Source organism: Microtus ochrogaster, chromosome 4 (assembly GCF_000317375.1).
Source record: "Microtus ochrogaster isolate Prairie Vole_2 chromosome 4, MicOch1.0, whole genome shotgun sequence".
In the NCBI taxonomy this organism is placed as follows: Eukaryota; Metazoa; Chordata; class Mammalia; order Rodentia; family Cricetidae; genus Microtus; species Microtus ochrogaster.
This window is the reverse complement of record NC_022011.1, coordinates 72,270,485-72,282,181: the sequence shown is the minus strand read 5'-3', so window position 1 is coordinate 72,282,181 and position 11,697 is coordinate 72,270,485. Positions and strand designations below refer to the sequence as shown.

The 11,697-nt window shown below is 41.8% G+C and overlaps 1 protein-coding gene across 5 annotated transcripts in view; it reads left to right on the top strand.

Annotated features, from left to right (window-relative positions):
- Window positions 1-11,697, top strand: part of Rbms1 (RNA binding motif single stranded interacting protein 1) — a 216,769-nt gene that overhangs the window by 73,951 nt on the left and 131,121 nt on the right. The gene's annotated exons all lie outside the window — the stretch shown is intronic.

Genomic DNA, 11,697 nt, shown 5'->3' with positions numbered 1-11,697 from the left:
AAAATCCATGGGTAGCCAAAGCATGAGGAGTAGCTGAAATAGACTTAAAGGGACAGGGGTGTCAGAGTGGAGTGCCTTGCCTGAGTGTTTTAGAAGGTAGAATGAACAGCCAGTGGCAATGAAAAGCTGTTTCAAAAGCTTAGGATGTAGCATTTGGACTGAATAAGGAAAGGTCACAGGAGAAAACGGAAGAGACTAGTAGTTATGGCTTGGAGAATATAATGAGTAAAAGAGGTGGAGAAGGAAAAGAGTCAGCAAGAATCACAGAGTTCTAATTTAGAAGTAGTCAGGGTGAGGGATTGCCATTAATTATGGAAATTAGCTGAATCCTCTCTGTTTCATCCCTTAAATTTATAGCATTTCCAAATGGAGTCACCGTTGGCTCTTATATAATTATACGTCTCAACTTTTTAAATGGCTTTTCTCTATTTCCTTCCTTCTTTCTTCTGGGACAATTCAATTAAGAAAGGGGAAAATGGGCATTTCAGAGAAAACCATCTTCTGTGTGGTCACTTCCTACATAAAACAGCACTAAGAATAAGCTCACCTCAATTGTCGGGAACATCTTGAAAGTCATATTTTGTATACTGCCGTCAGCGGTTTGTAAACTCTTAGCAGCTACAGCTACTTCAACCGTGGAAGACGCCATCCACATATGAGAGTAGAAACAATAACAGGTTCAAATAGTCATCGACAGTTTGGCCATTCTTACTTTTGTGTAGGGATGTTTGGAGTTGTGTGATAGAGCGGAACGAATCATCTGATTGTCTATTGCTAGGGTTTGTACACCGGCTTTAAATAAACTACCTGTCACCAGAAACCTAGGCAGTGACTTTCTAGAATAAGTGACACTGACTGACGTAGATGAGAAGGAAGAACAGTTCTTGCAGCGTTGATGGTGTTTTGCAGTGGGATTATATTTATTGATTTGCCCATCCCACAGCGTGCATGAATTTTAGGTCCTTATGAGAGCCTCTAAAATAGAATATATTTTCAGTTACTCCAGAGGTTGTAAATTAGAGACTCTGAAGTGATAAGTGATACTCTTGAGAAGTTTTGTCTGACAGATGAGAAGTTTTAATACTGAGAACTTTTACTGACAGATGAGAATTTTTAACTTGTTATTGATTTAACATGGACCTCAGTAAGCAGCCTTGTTTCTAATGTTTCTAATGACACATATTGGGATAGTTCTTACATACTCGTGGTTTTGCTTTTGCAGTCCTGGAAGTTGAGCTCAGGGCCTTGTGAGTGCCAGACAAGCTTCCACCACTGTACTGCACCCTCAGGCCCTAAAACATAGTTTTAGAAGAGACTGCTCCATCATTAATTTACATATTAATGAACTAACATTTGAATACTTCTGTGTACCAAGTCCTGAGTTAAATGCTTGGTATATACCTTTTGTTAGGTGTGTTCCTAATATCTTAAGATGATTTTCAGGGTTGGAACAATGATAATTTTCACTTGTAACAGCAGAATATTTACAGGTAAGTGAAATTTATAGCTAATCCCAAAGCTTTGGTTAAAACCAGTCTGTTTTGCTTTTTCTTGTGGGTCACAGCATTGAAATGATAAGGAGAGCCCTGTAAGGCCAGGGAGGAACTGCCAGAAAACCAGTCAGTTCCTGAACGCAGGAGTCCTTATGTGATGGGTGTTGCTCCAAAAACAAAGCTCTGCCCATAGCTGGCTTGCCTTGTCTGTAAAGTGATGGGTTTTCATCCATGTTGTCATTCTCTCTGTTTTAAGGATGGTGATAGCCATTTCATATATGTCTTTTCTCTGACTTATTGTGATTACACAACAATTCCCTTTCTAATCTGAAGCCCTAGGACGACTGAGAACAGCCACACCAGGTCCTGGAGATGATGGGAATCTGTGAGAGGAGTAAGATGGAATTTCACTGTGTCGTAGGAAAGGGTGGGCCTATCTCCACCTGTATCTGCCATTGGTACCTTCCAAAGCACTAACAGCAGTACGTGGAGAAGAGTTGGGCAAAGACTTAAACAGATTTAAGTTCAACTCCCTTTAATCTTTCTAGTGATATAAATGCCTGCACAGATCATGGGTATGAGGGTGAGGAAATGGCTGAGGAAGGAAACACGGCTTAGCTTGCTCTTTGTGATGGTGTTTCTGGGGAGAGGAGGAGAAGCGTTCTCATGCTGATGCCCTCTGCAAGCTCCTGCTATTGTCTCTCTCCTCGGTGGGATTGAGTGTGTGATTCATTCCCTCTGTGCTCTTTGTTCCGAGGAAGCTTTCCCATGAGTGTCTGTGAGAACATGCTCCTACAATATAAGTTATGGATGAAAAAGACACTTGTGTCTATGTGTATGACGTGTGCTCAGCACCTGTGTACCATATTGTTGATAGTAAGACTCACCCTTCAAATATCAAGTATGCATTATAGTTTATGGTGTCCTGTAATTACTGTCATCTACCTTATTTTTAATGGTAGCGTCTCAGTAACTTTGGACACTTATAATCAGTAATGTCTTAGATTACATGATGTAGAGTTAATGTCTAAATAGTTATAGGACATTGGTGGCAGAGACATGAGGAAGATACTTCTTTTTTATCCAAAAAGGAAAGCAGGAAGATTTTTTGTTTTTTTACTCCCAACAGTTGAGGTCAAGAGAGGCCATTTTACAGAATTCCATTTCTTTAAAAGTCTCCTACTGGGAGGGCCCTGACAGACTGTTAACAGTGAAGAGCAGTTCTAGAAAACCCACATTTGGTTCCCAGCTCCCAACCATCTATAACTCCAGCTTCAAGGGATTCAACAACCTCTCCTGGATTCCACGGGAACCTGATTTCCTGTGCACATAATCACAAATAAAAATCATTTTTTTTAAAATGTCACATACAGATACAAAATGCAGCAGTGCTATAATCTCTCTCTAAATCCCAAATAGCCGAGAAATTAAAGCAAAGATTCACTGTAACAACATTTGTAAAATATATTCTCCAAGATTTGATCACTTCTCTGATATTCAGCTCTCTCTGACTCATGTATTCATGGTCTTGAACTGAAGAATAAAACAGCCACTTTACCATTTACTTATTTATGTAAGAAAGCTAGCTTGCCCTGCCATTTATTCAGCCAACGAAACCTCCCTGATGAAGGACAGTATGGTAAGTTTCTAGCTGATGAGGGAGGGGGACTTGTTCGGGGGAGGGGGAGGGAAATGGGAGGCGGTGGCAGGGAGGAGGCAGAAATCTTTAATAAATAAATAAATTAAAGAAAAATAATCAAAGGACTTACGCACTGCTTGGGCAATCCCAGGAGGTTGTGGAGACCCCACCAAAAATGACTTTACCCCACTTTATAAGGATATAGAACACAGAAAAATTACTTTATAAATCTTCAAAGGACATAGAATCTGGCCCTGGAGTAGGAATGATGTTTCCAGAGGTGGTTTAGCCTTGAAGTTTGTTATAAATGTGGGCAACTTCAGAGCGACATGAGACATTCATCATAGCTCGTGTGTCCAAGGAGAGAGAGCAGTGTTCATTCAATCACTGAAGTACTTGTCGAGGGTTCATCTGATGGCTCAAAAGGTAAAGGTGCTTGGCATCAAGCCTGATGACCTAATTTCTCTCCTCAGGACCCATAACATGGTAGTAGAGGACCAACTCTGTTCTCTACATATACAGCACATGCACCCCCATAAATAAATACATGTAATAAAATAAAATAATCCTACCTTTATTTTTAAAAATATTTGTCAAATGATTATTGTATGTTAGACATAGGGATTTGCCCTTATAACAATTCTTTCTAGCCTTGAAATTCTGTACTTTTGGCCTTCATGACTTTTGGCAAGTTGCCTAACTTGCCTGTTCACAGAGAAGCATGGAGACATCTGCCCTGCCTACATCTCTTGAGTCTTTAATGGAATGATAAAATATTTTTATGAATGGCAACATGTTAATGCATATATTATGCCTACAACCATGAATACATGTGTGTTTATGTGTCTGAAATATTCTGATGTCTTCAGAAGTTATCCACTTCCTTCCGCCTCTCTCTGTGAGCAGAGTCTGGATTCTTACAATAATTCTGTGGTTAGCAACATCATTCTCTCAACCACTGTACTTAATGTTAGGTTGGGGGTTGGATGGATGGTGGTTCAGGGACTATGTGCTTGATATGACTTGAGTGTTCTAGGAGTGTCCTTACAGTTTGGAATTAGGAATTGCTGATGTCATGAGCAGTCATATTGTCATGACAACCCCAGAATTTCCTCACTTGCCTTCCCTTCACCTTGGGAGTATCAATTTGACACAGGTCTGTCGTCACTATACCCCGTGTGTTAAGTGTGTTAGAGAACCCCGAATTTGTCGTTCTTAAAAACATTTGGGGAGGGGGGGCGTTTATGTAAGCTCCTTAAGGTATCCTATTTCAGGATTCTAAGCTACATTTCCTAATGTTGGAAAGTTTGCCTTCATACATATTCAACTGAGTAGAAATCCACTTGTAATGCTATTTATTCTGGCTTGAACTTTATAATTCATTGGAGAACGAAAAGCTTTTCAGCAGTCTCATTTCCATGAAGGACGTCATTAATTATTCCACCATCTTCCTCTTCAGGCGAAAGAGACCTAATTTAATAATGAGCTCAGCAACTGAAGAGAAAAGGAACTTCTCATTGGCTTTCTTTCATGTTTGGAATGTCTGAGCTGAACACCTATTAGAGACCTGCCCTGATGTTTAGCATTGTCTTATAACAAACCTTTTCACCCTTCCCAGGTGACGTGGGGTTTGTTTGTCCCAGGTACAGTTTGCTGTGCACTGTCAAAGTTGTCATTCATCTAACAGAATTTTACTCATGGAAAGGAGGTGGCTATTCCAGGTTTGAATTCATTTTGTTTTCCATGATTTAAAGATGTTGGCTCTAGTTTTGACAAACTCTGTTCACTTTCCCAACTACTTTCTGTCTCTTTGAAGATGCCGTAGCAGAGAGGTGGGTGCAATTAGGAATCCCCCCCCTCTCCACAGCTGTTACTCTTGCCCCAGTGTGCTCACGTGCAGAGATGATTATCTTACTAATTTCAGAGATTACCCTGTAATGATAGCTTTCCTTCAGAACTTATGAGTTTAACTACAATTTGTGGAAACTTCTTTGAGTTATCTGAGATAGTTTGAAAACAGGCCCTCAGACTTTTATAGGTCTGTTCGTAGTCCAGCAGCTCCCATACTATGTCTCCACAGTGAAGAGGGTAGAAGATAGATGTTTCCATGTAGGTAGTTCAGGAAAACAATAACTCACAGTGTATGAAAATGACTTTCACCTTATCCCAGTTTCTCAAAGACTTGATGTTTTTTTCTATAGCGTGTGAGCTACAGGTACAAATTCATTGTCATACAAACCAAAAAAAAAAGTACAAAATACTCAAGTTTTAACTTGTTCATTTGAACGATTTTGTTCTGTTTTGTTTTAGAAAGACCAAGCTATCTATTGTTTTTATTAAAACACATAGGGAGGAATATATCTTTTAGAGTTTTTATATCAGAAGTTTAAGTGTTCTTTTAATTTGTATTAATATTTTCAAGCTGAGAGTAATAACTGCATCCAAATTATTTATAACTTTAAAACATTTTGAAACATGTTTTTTCCATAGAAATAAATGTCTTAAATGGTAGCTAAGGTTTTGGTTGACATATAATTTTACAATTAAACTAATCTCAAATATGTCTTCTATGGCTTTTTGAGGGAAAGTATGTTGCCAATTTCATTTAAGAATTCTAGAAGTTTCTTAACGTCATGCCAGCCTGTGGAAGATAGTCCTTCTTGCCTCTGTCACAATTCCATCCTTCCAGCTGTCCCCCCAAATAAAATGGGGGGCCAGAGAGCCCGCCTTAGTAACCATTAGTAAAGTGAGATCTAAGTATTAGGTTGAAGCTAGAGTTTATATCTGAACCATTCAAAATATATTCTAACAGTGCAATGTTTGCCCAAGTAAACTGAATAAGAAGTTCAGTGTCCAGATCTCCTTAACGTAAAATAGGGCTGCACTCTCATAAGCCCAAGGCAACTCCAATGTGTCCTAAATTGAAAATGCATATCGTAGGTTTAATCTAGTGAACAGCATGACTTGGTAATGCAAGGCACTTCAGAGGATTGGTTGTTCCCTAGATCTGTGACTGATGGGAGCTATGGCCATGGCCCAACATTGTAAGAGAGTGTTATAATACATAATACACACACACACATATATAAACTTTATTAATACTTAGTAGTAATACAGACATCAGATTTGGTTTTGGAGTGAAGAAATCCAAGTTCAAACCTCACTAGCACTATCGATTGGATCTGTGACTTTGGGTAAAAAAAGACAGGCATTCTGACATGTGTTGTGTCTGTAGTATGTTTGTGTGAAATGACACAGTAAATGACAGCTATTATTAGTTAATCATCCATGCAGATAGGCTGCACTTGGGCCAAACTCTTGTCTTTGCTTTGCTCACTAGGAGCGATTTCGGAGCAATCCAAGCATGGCTTCTCGTAAGCGTCATCAGCATATGGCTGTGTTTATGGTGTTCTGTGTGTATTCTAGACGTACAGCTGCAGTTTTATTTTATTGTAGTGCTTTCATTTCTGTATGTGTGAGTTTGTACATCTCCAGGGAGCCTTTGAGTCTGGAAAAAGGTGTGCAACTTTTTTTTATATTATATAAAAAGCAAAATAGTACATTCTAGAAAATATGGTTCTATTTCAGAGAGAGGGTACTTCCTAACTCTATTTTGTATAAAAATGGAAATATAAGAAATCTGTTGACCTCATATTTTTACTTCTATTTTGCTAGCAGTCAGTCAGAAGTTTGTGAGCTTTTAAACACACTCTTAAATGGGATTATTTTTTTATGTGAACAACTTACACCAATATTTTATACACTAAGGGTTGTGATTTGCAACAACGTTGAAAAAAATTTATTTTTCCTTTCGGTTTCCAATTTGACCCAAATAAAACAGGGTCCTTCCAGTGTTTTAGTGTGTGACACGTGGACAGAGCCCACTGTAGACCCTTTCTTTATTGACAAGGTAATGTTGTTTTCATCTTGTTGAATAGCCTTTTAGAAGTTGGCGCCACCCCACTGTCTATGTCTTTCTGGTCACACAAGTGTGCATGTGTGTGTGTGTGTGTTCATAGACGTGCTTGTGCAGATGCTGGCATGTGGGGTCCAGAAAACGACCTTGGGAGTCATCCTTAAAAACATGTCTTTTGACACAGGGTCTTTCGTTTGCCTGGAGCTCACCAGTTAGGCTAGCCTGGGTGGTCGGCAGGCTGGAGGAGCTGCTCGATTCTGCCTCAGCCTTGGGTTATAATTGTGCTCTGCCACACTAGTGTGGGGACCAAACGCATGCTAAGCTTCCTCGGCAGACACTTTTCAAACTGAGAAATCCCTCGGCAGCACTGCTTTTGGTTGCTTGCTTTGGTTCTTAGTCACTCCACTCAAATGTTGCTCGCCTAAAAGAGGCTCAGCACTATGTATACTAGTATGTATCGGGGTCGGAACCTGTGGGCTTTTGACTCTTCCCCAGCAATGAGCTCAGCTCTGATGACCCCACAGACCTTGTCTGTGTCTGTTTTTCCTGGTCTTCTGCACACGGCTTCCTTCTGAACATGCTCCCAAACAAAACATTTATGTAGCCGAGTATTCCACACCCATGTTGTATCCTGTATCGATCTCCCCTGCTGTGGACTGCCACAGCACATTACAGTCTAGCCCACTTGCCCAGCACTTACCACTTAAGGCCTTGCATTAATGCTGCCAGGGTTACAGAGCCTTACCTAGGAACTTGAGATAGGTCTTTTTTTTTTTTTTAAATGCAACATTACAGATCTTGAGAGAGTTTCAGGGCTCAGGCTTTGAACCCTAATCAGGCCTCAATTTTTAAGACTACTCTTGATATTGCTTACGGCCTCAACAGGTAGGCAAATCTGTGTTCCCTGCCTTTTCCTTCCTCCTCTGCATTGTAAGGTTTATAACCCCTCTCCCCTCCTGGAGTCTTTATGTTCATGAAACTTGAAAAACCAGAGTCTTGTTTTAAGATCGTTTCTGTGGGATGAGTGTCTTCTAATGTCACCCTCAAATTCCAGTTGTGCAAGCTCTTTGCTATCACAGAAGGCATCATTACCCGTGTCTCATCCCCCTACCAGCTCACAGGCTTCTGCTTGTCCCGGTTGCTCCATTGTCATTATCCCTGTGCGCACACTTCGTCTGACCCACGGTGTGATCTTGGAGAATGCTCGGTCTTGCTACTCATGAAATGGTTGTATTCTAATACATGGTTTCTTGAGAGGACATTGGAGAACAAAAGATAGAGACACTCTTTAGGGGATCTAGGCTCTTGGAACAGACACTGCATCAAACCGTTTTCTTGTTTCTGTCCTCTGTAGTTAGATAGCCTGAGAAGGCATTTTCATTCAGCCGTCCAACAAACGCGCATTGAAACGACCTCCCCTTGGCTAAATGCACCTGGTACTTGCCATGGAGAACCAATGTACACTCGCCTCTGTTCTTCGATGATCTTCCAGGCTTACTATGCAAGCATGAGATATTATTATACCACCCTCCACTGCTATAAAACCGGGAGGACAACAGTAGCAGCTGCCGTTTATTGAGCCCGGAACCTTTTTGATGTAACACTGTACGAACAGCAAGCTTGTGAAGACAACCTGAGCCGCTGAGAGGCCAACTAAACTTGCTCCAAATCGTGCACAGAGCAAGTGGGGAACTGAAATAGAGAGATTTGTTCGGCTCTGCTTTTAATTTTGCATCCTGTATTATAAAGAGACAAGAAATTCTTTCAATTCATCTAACCAGGGGTGTGGTTTAAGTGCATATATGGTGTCTGAGGGGCTGCTACTCTGAGGAGCCTAAGCATCTCCAGGGACAGCAGCTCCCTCCAGCATCTATCTCACCACCAAGGGCTCAGGGCTCCTGGTGTCTGCTCTGCTAGCCTGCTGTCTGCTGCCACTCAGCTTCCTGTTTACTCATAGTTTCTGCTTCCTCATAACCTTGGCTCGCATATGGTTTTGGCTTGTCGTGGCCTCCCTCTCTACCCTCAGGCACTCTCTCTGTTTCTGTCCCTTTCCTAACTGGTTTAGCCCTAGGAGTTTTCTGAATCAAATTCCCATGGGTGAGAGTCAGATCGGCGAGTTCATGTTTTCGATCCCACCCAGATCATAGGTCACTGGCCAGTCTGTGGATTGCCTGCTCCTTGGGTCAGGTTCCCACAGCTTTACCTAGGGCCGAGGGTAGGGCAGGAGGAGGTGTACAGCTCAGGCCACGGTGGTCTCAGTTTCCCTGCAAAGAGGACAAGATTCACTACACCGATTCTCACCTTGGATTCCCTCCTTTGCAGTCTGACTCTCCAGACTGTTTCTTCAGTTTTTGTTTTAAAATACATGTCGTTAAAAAAATAATAAGTTCATTTTTCTAACGGGTCCTCACTAGACTCCATCCCTGTCACTGCTCTTACAGCTCTGTGCTCATGGATTATCAAGAATTGATTATATATGTTATATACATGATTTCACATCCCTGTTACTTCCCTTAAGTTGAGTATTTTGAGTATGAGTGACCTCGTTACCTTTTATGCATTTTGAGGAAGATCAATCTTCTCTTCTTTGTATTAATGCTCTGTAGCTAAATTCTCAGTCTATGTGATGTTTGGAACTTTTGTACCCAAATGTACATTTTTTTGATGTTGTTGTTTTCTAAGTACGTCCTATGTTTTCTCTTTATTAAGCAGTTTATGTGACACTACAAACTACATATCAATTTTTAGATATTTTTAGTCTTAAAGTCAGTTCTCGTTCTTTCATTTTTTGGGGGGGGATGGGAGCACATTCTACTAGCATCAGAATATTTTTTTGTTGTCTCTTTAATTTTTTTTTTTATCAGCTAACATTTTATCACTAGAGAACTACTATCCAATCGAGTGTTAGCATTTCGGAACAGAACAGCATCCAGTGGATCAGAACCCAGCAAGTGCATCATGACTTGAGGGGAAAACCATAAAAAAATTAATACTGTTCTTCTGTGGTTTTGATTGTGGTTTCCGAAGAGACCAGTGATGACAACTGAGGTTGTGCATGGGGCCTTTTCCATAGATGACTGTTTGGAATCGTGGTGATGGCTGAGGGGACAGGGTGTGTGTGGAGCTTAGTAAGTCCTCCGGAAAAGGTGCCTTCGACCTGAACAGTTGGAACTAAATCTCTCCACTTTATATTTGTGCTGGGTCATGATGAGAAAAGACCACAACTGCATGTATAGAGTAGTGGAAGATAGCTCTGGTATCCCCGCTGCTGCACAGGCCTGCTGTTCTGTAATCTTTAAATTCTTTAAGGGGCAGAGATCCCGTAAATTTTATGGAGAAAGTTTTTACTTGCCCATTGTGCACCAAGGACCCTATCTTTTATTTTTCTCCTTTCTTTAAATACCTGAAAAGAATTGGGATTGTGTGTGTGTGTGTGTGTGTGTGTGTGTGTGTGTGTGTTGCTCTCAGTAGGAGAGACTTTACTATCTATCGCTTTACGTTTTTGGAGCTTTGGGGAACATGGAAGCAGTTTGCCAAGTCACCAGCAGGATATCTGGGAAGTCTATTTTTCAAAACTTGCTGTTGTCAGAAAGGCCTCTGAATGGCCTCACTTTTGCTAGAAAGCCGATGTTCACCGCTTCCATGGTGACAGCCAGAAGTTGAGTCCCTTCACTTGTTAGACAAGCTGGGGTTTTTCATTATCATAGCAGATGGGCCTTTCCAGGAAGATGTTAGAAGCCAAGGAAGACCTGTGTGTGTGTGTGTGTGTGTGTGTGTGTGTGTGTGTGTGTGTGTGTGTGTGTGTGTACCATGGCTGTAATCCCGGAATACTGGAATACTTGCCAATTTAAAGATTGCAATCAGTCATAGTACCCTACCCAGAAATGGCATGCATGTCATGACCACTCGCTTTTGAGGTTTCTACATCACACAGGTTCAAAGCCTGATATATCCCGAGGGGTGGCTGTGAAAAGAGCTGCGGGAGAAGCAGTTTTTGTTTATTTTTTCAACCTGGGAACAAAGGAAATTACTCCTGTCTTTGTCCCTTTCTTTGTCGTATTTAATAACTAAGTTGAGGGCGCATTCTTGTTCCAATTAATATCGTTTTCAGGAAGGACACATCTCCCACTCAGGTGGCTTATATGATTTTTCACTGCCTTTTTGATACTGTCGTTTTGAAGGAAAACTCTTCCTCTGTGGCACAAGAATGAAATTGAAAACTTTGCTGGGTGTCTCTGGGTGAGGGACCGGAGAGAAAAACCCGTTTGCTGTACAAAAGTGTAGTATGCGAATTGGGGGACGAAGAGGTGTGCTGGAAGGCTGATTTTGTACCGGGAAGTGGGAGTAATTATCCGCGCCTTTTCGGGAATAGGGGCTCATGCGGAAGATGAAAGAAAAGGCCGCCAGTTGGCTTCCTATCCAGGTGTTCCAGCGGTTCCCAAAGCGATGCCCTTAAAAGGGGCCACCAAGTGGGGCGCGAAGCCCCGGCGACGCGTCGCCAAAGGAAGGGCCTGGGGGTGGCTGCTCCCAGGAATGTGCGGCCCGCGGGGCGCCAGACCCAACCATTGCGCGGGATGGGGGCGCCGCGCAGTCCGGGTTACCGCCCCAGCCGGGGAGGCCGTGCGCGGGGGCCGAGGCCGGGGGAGCGG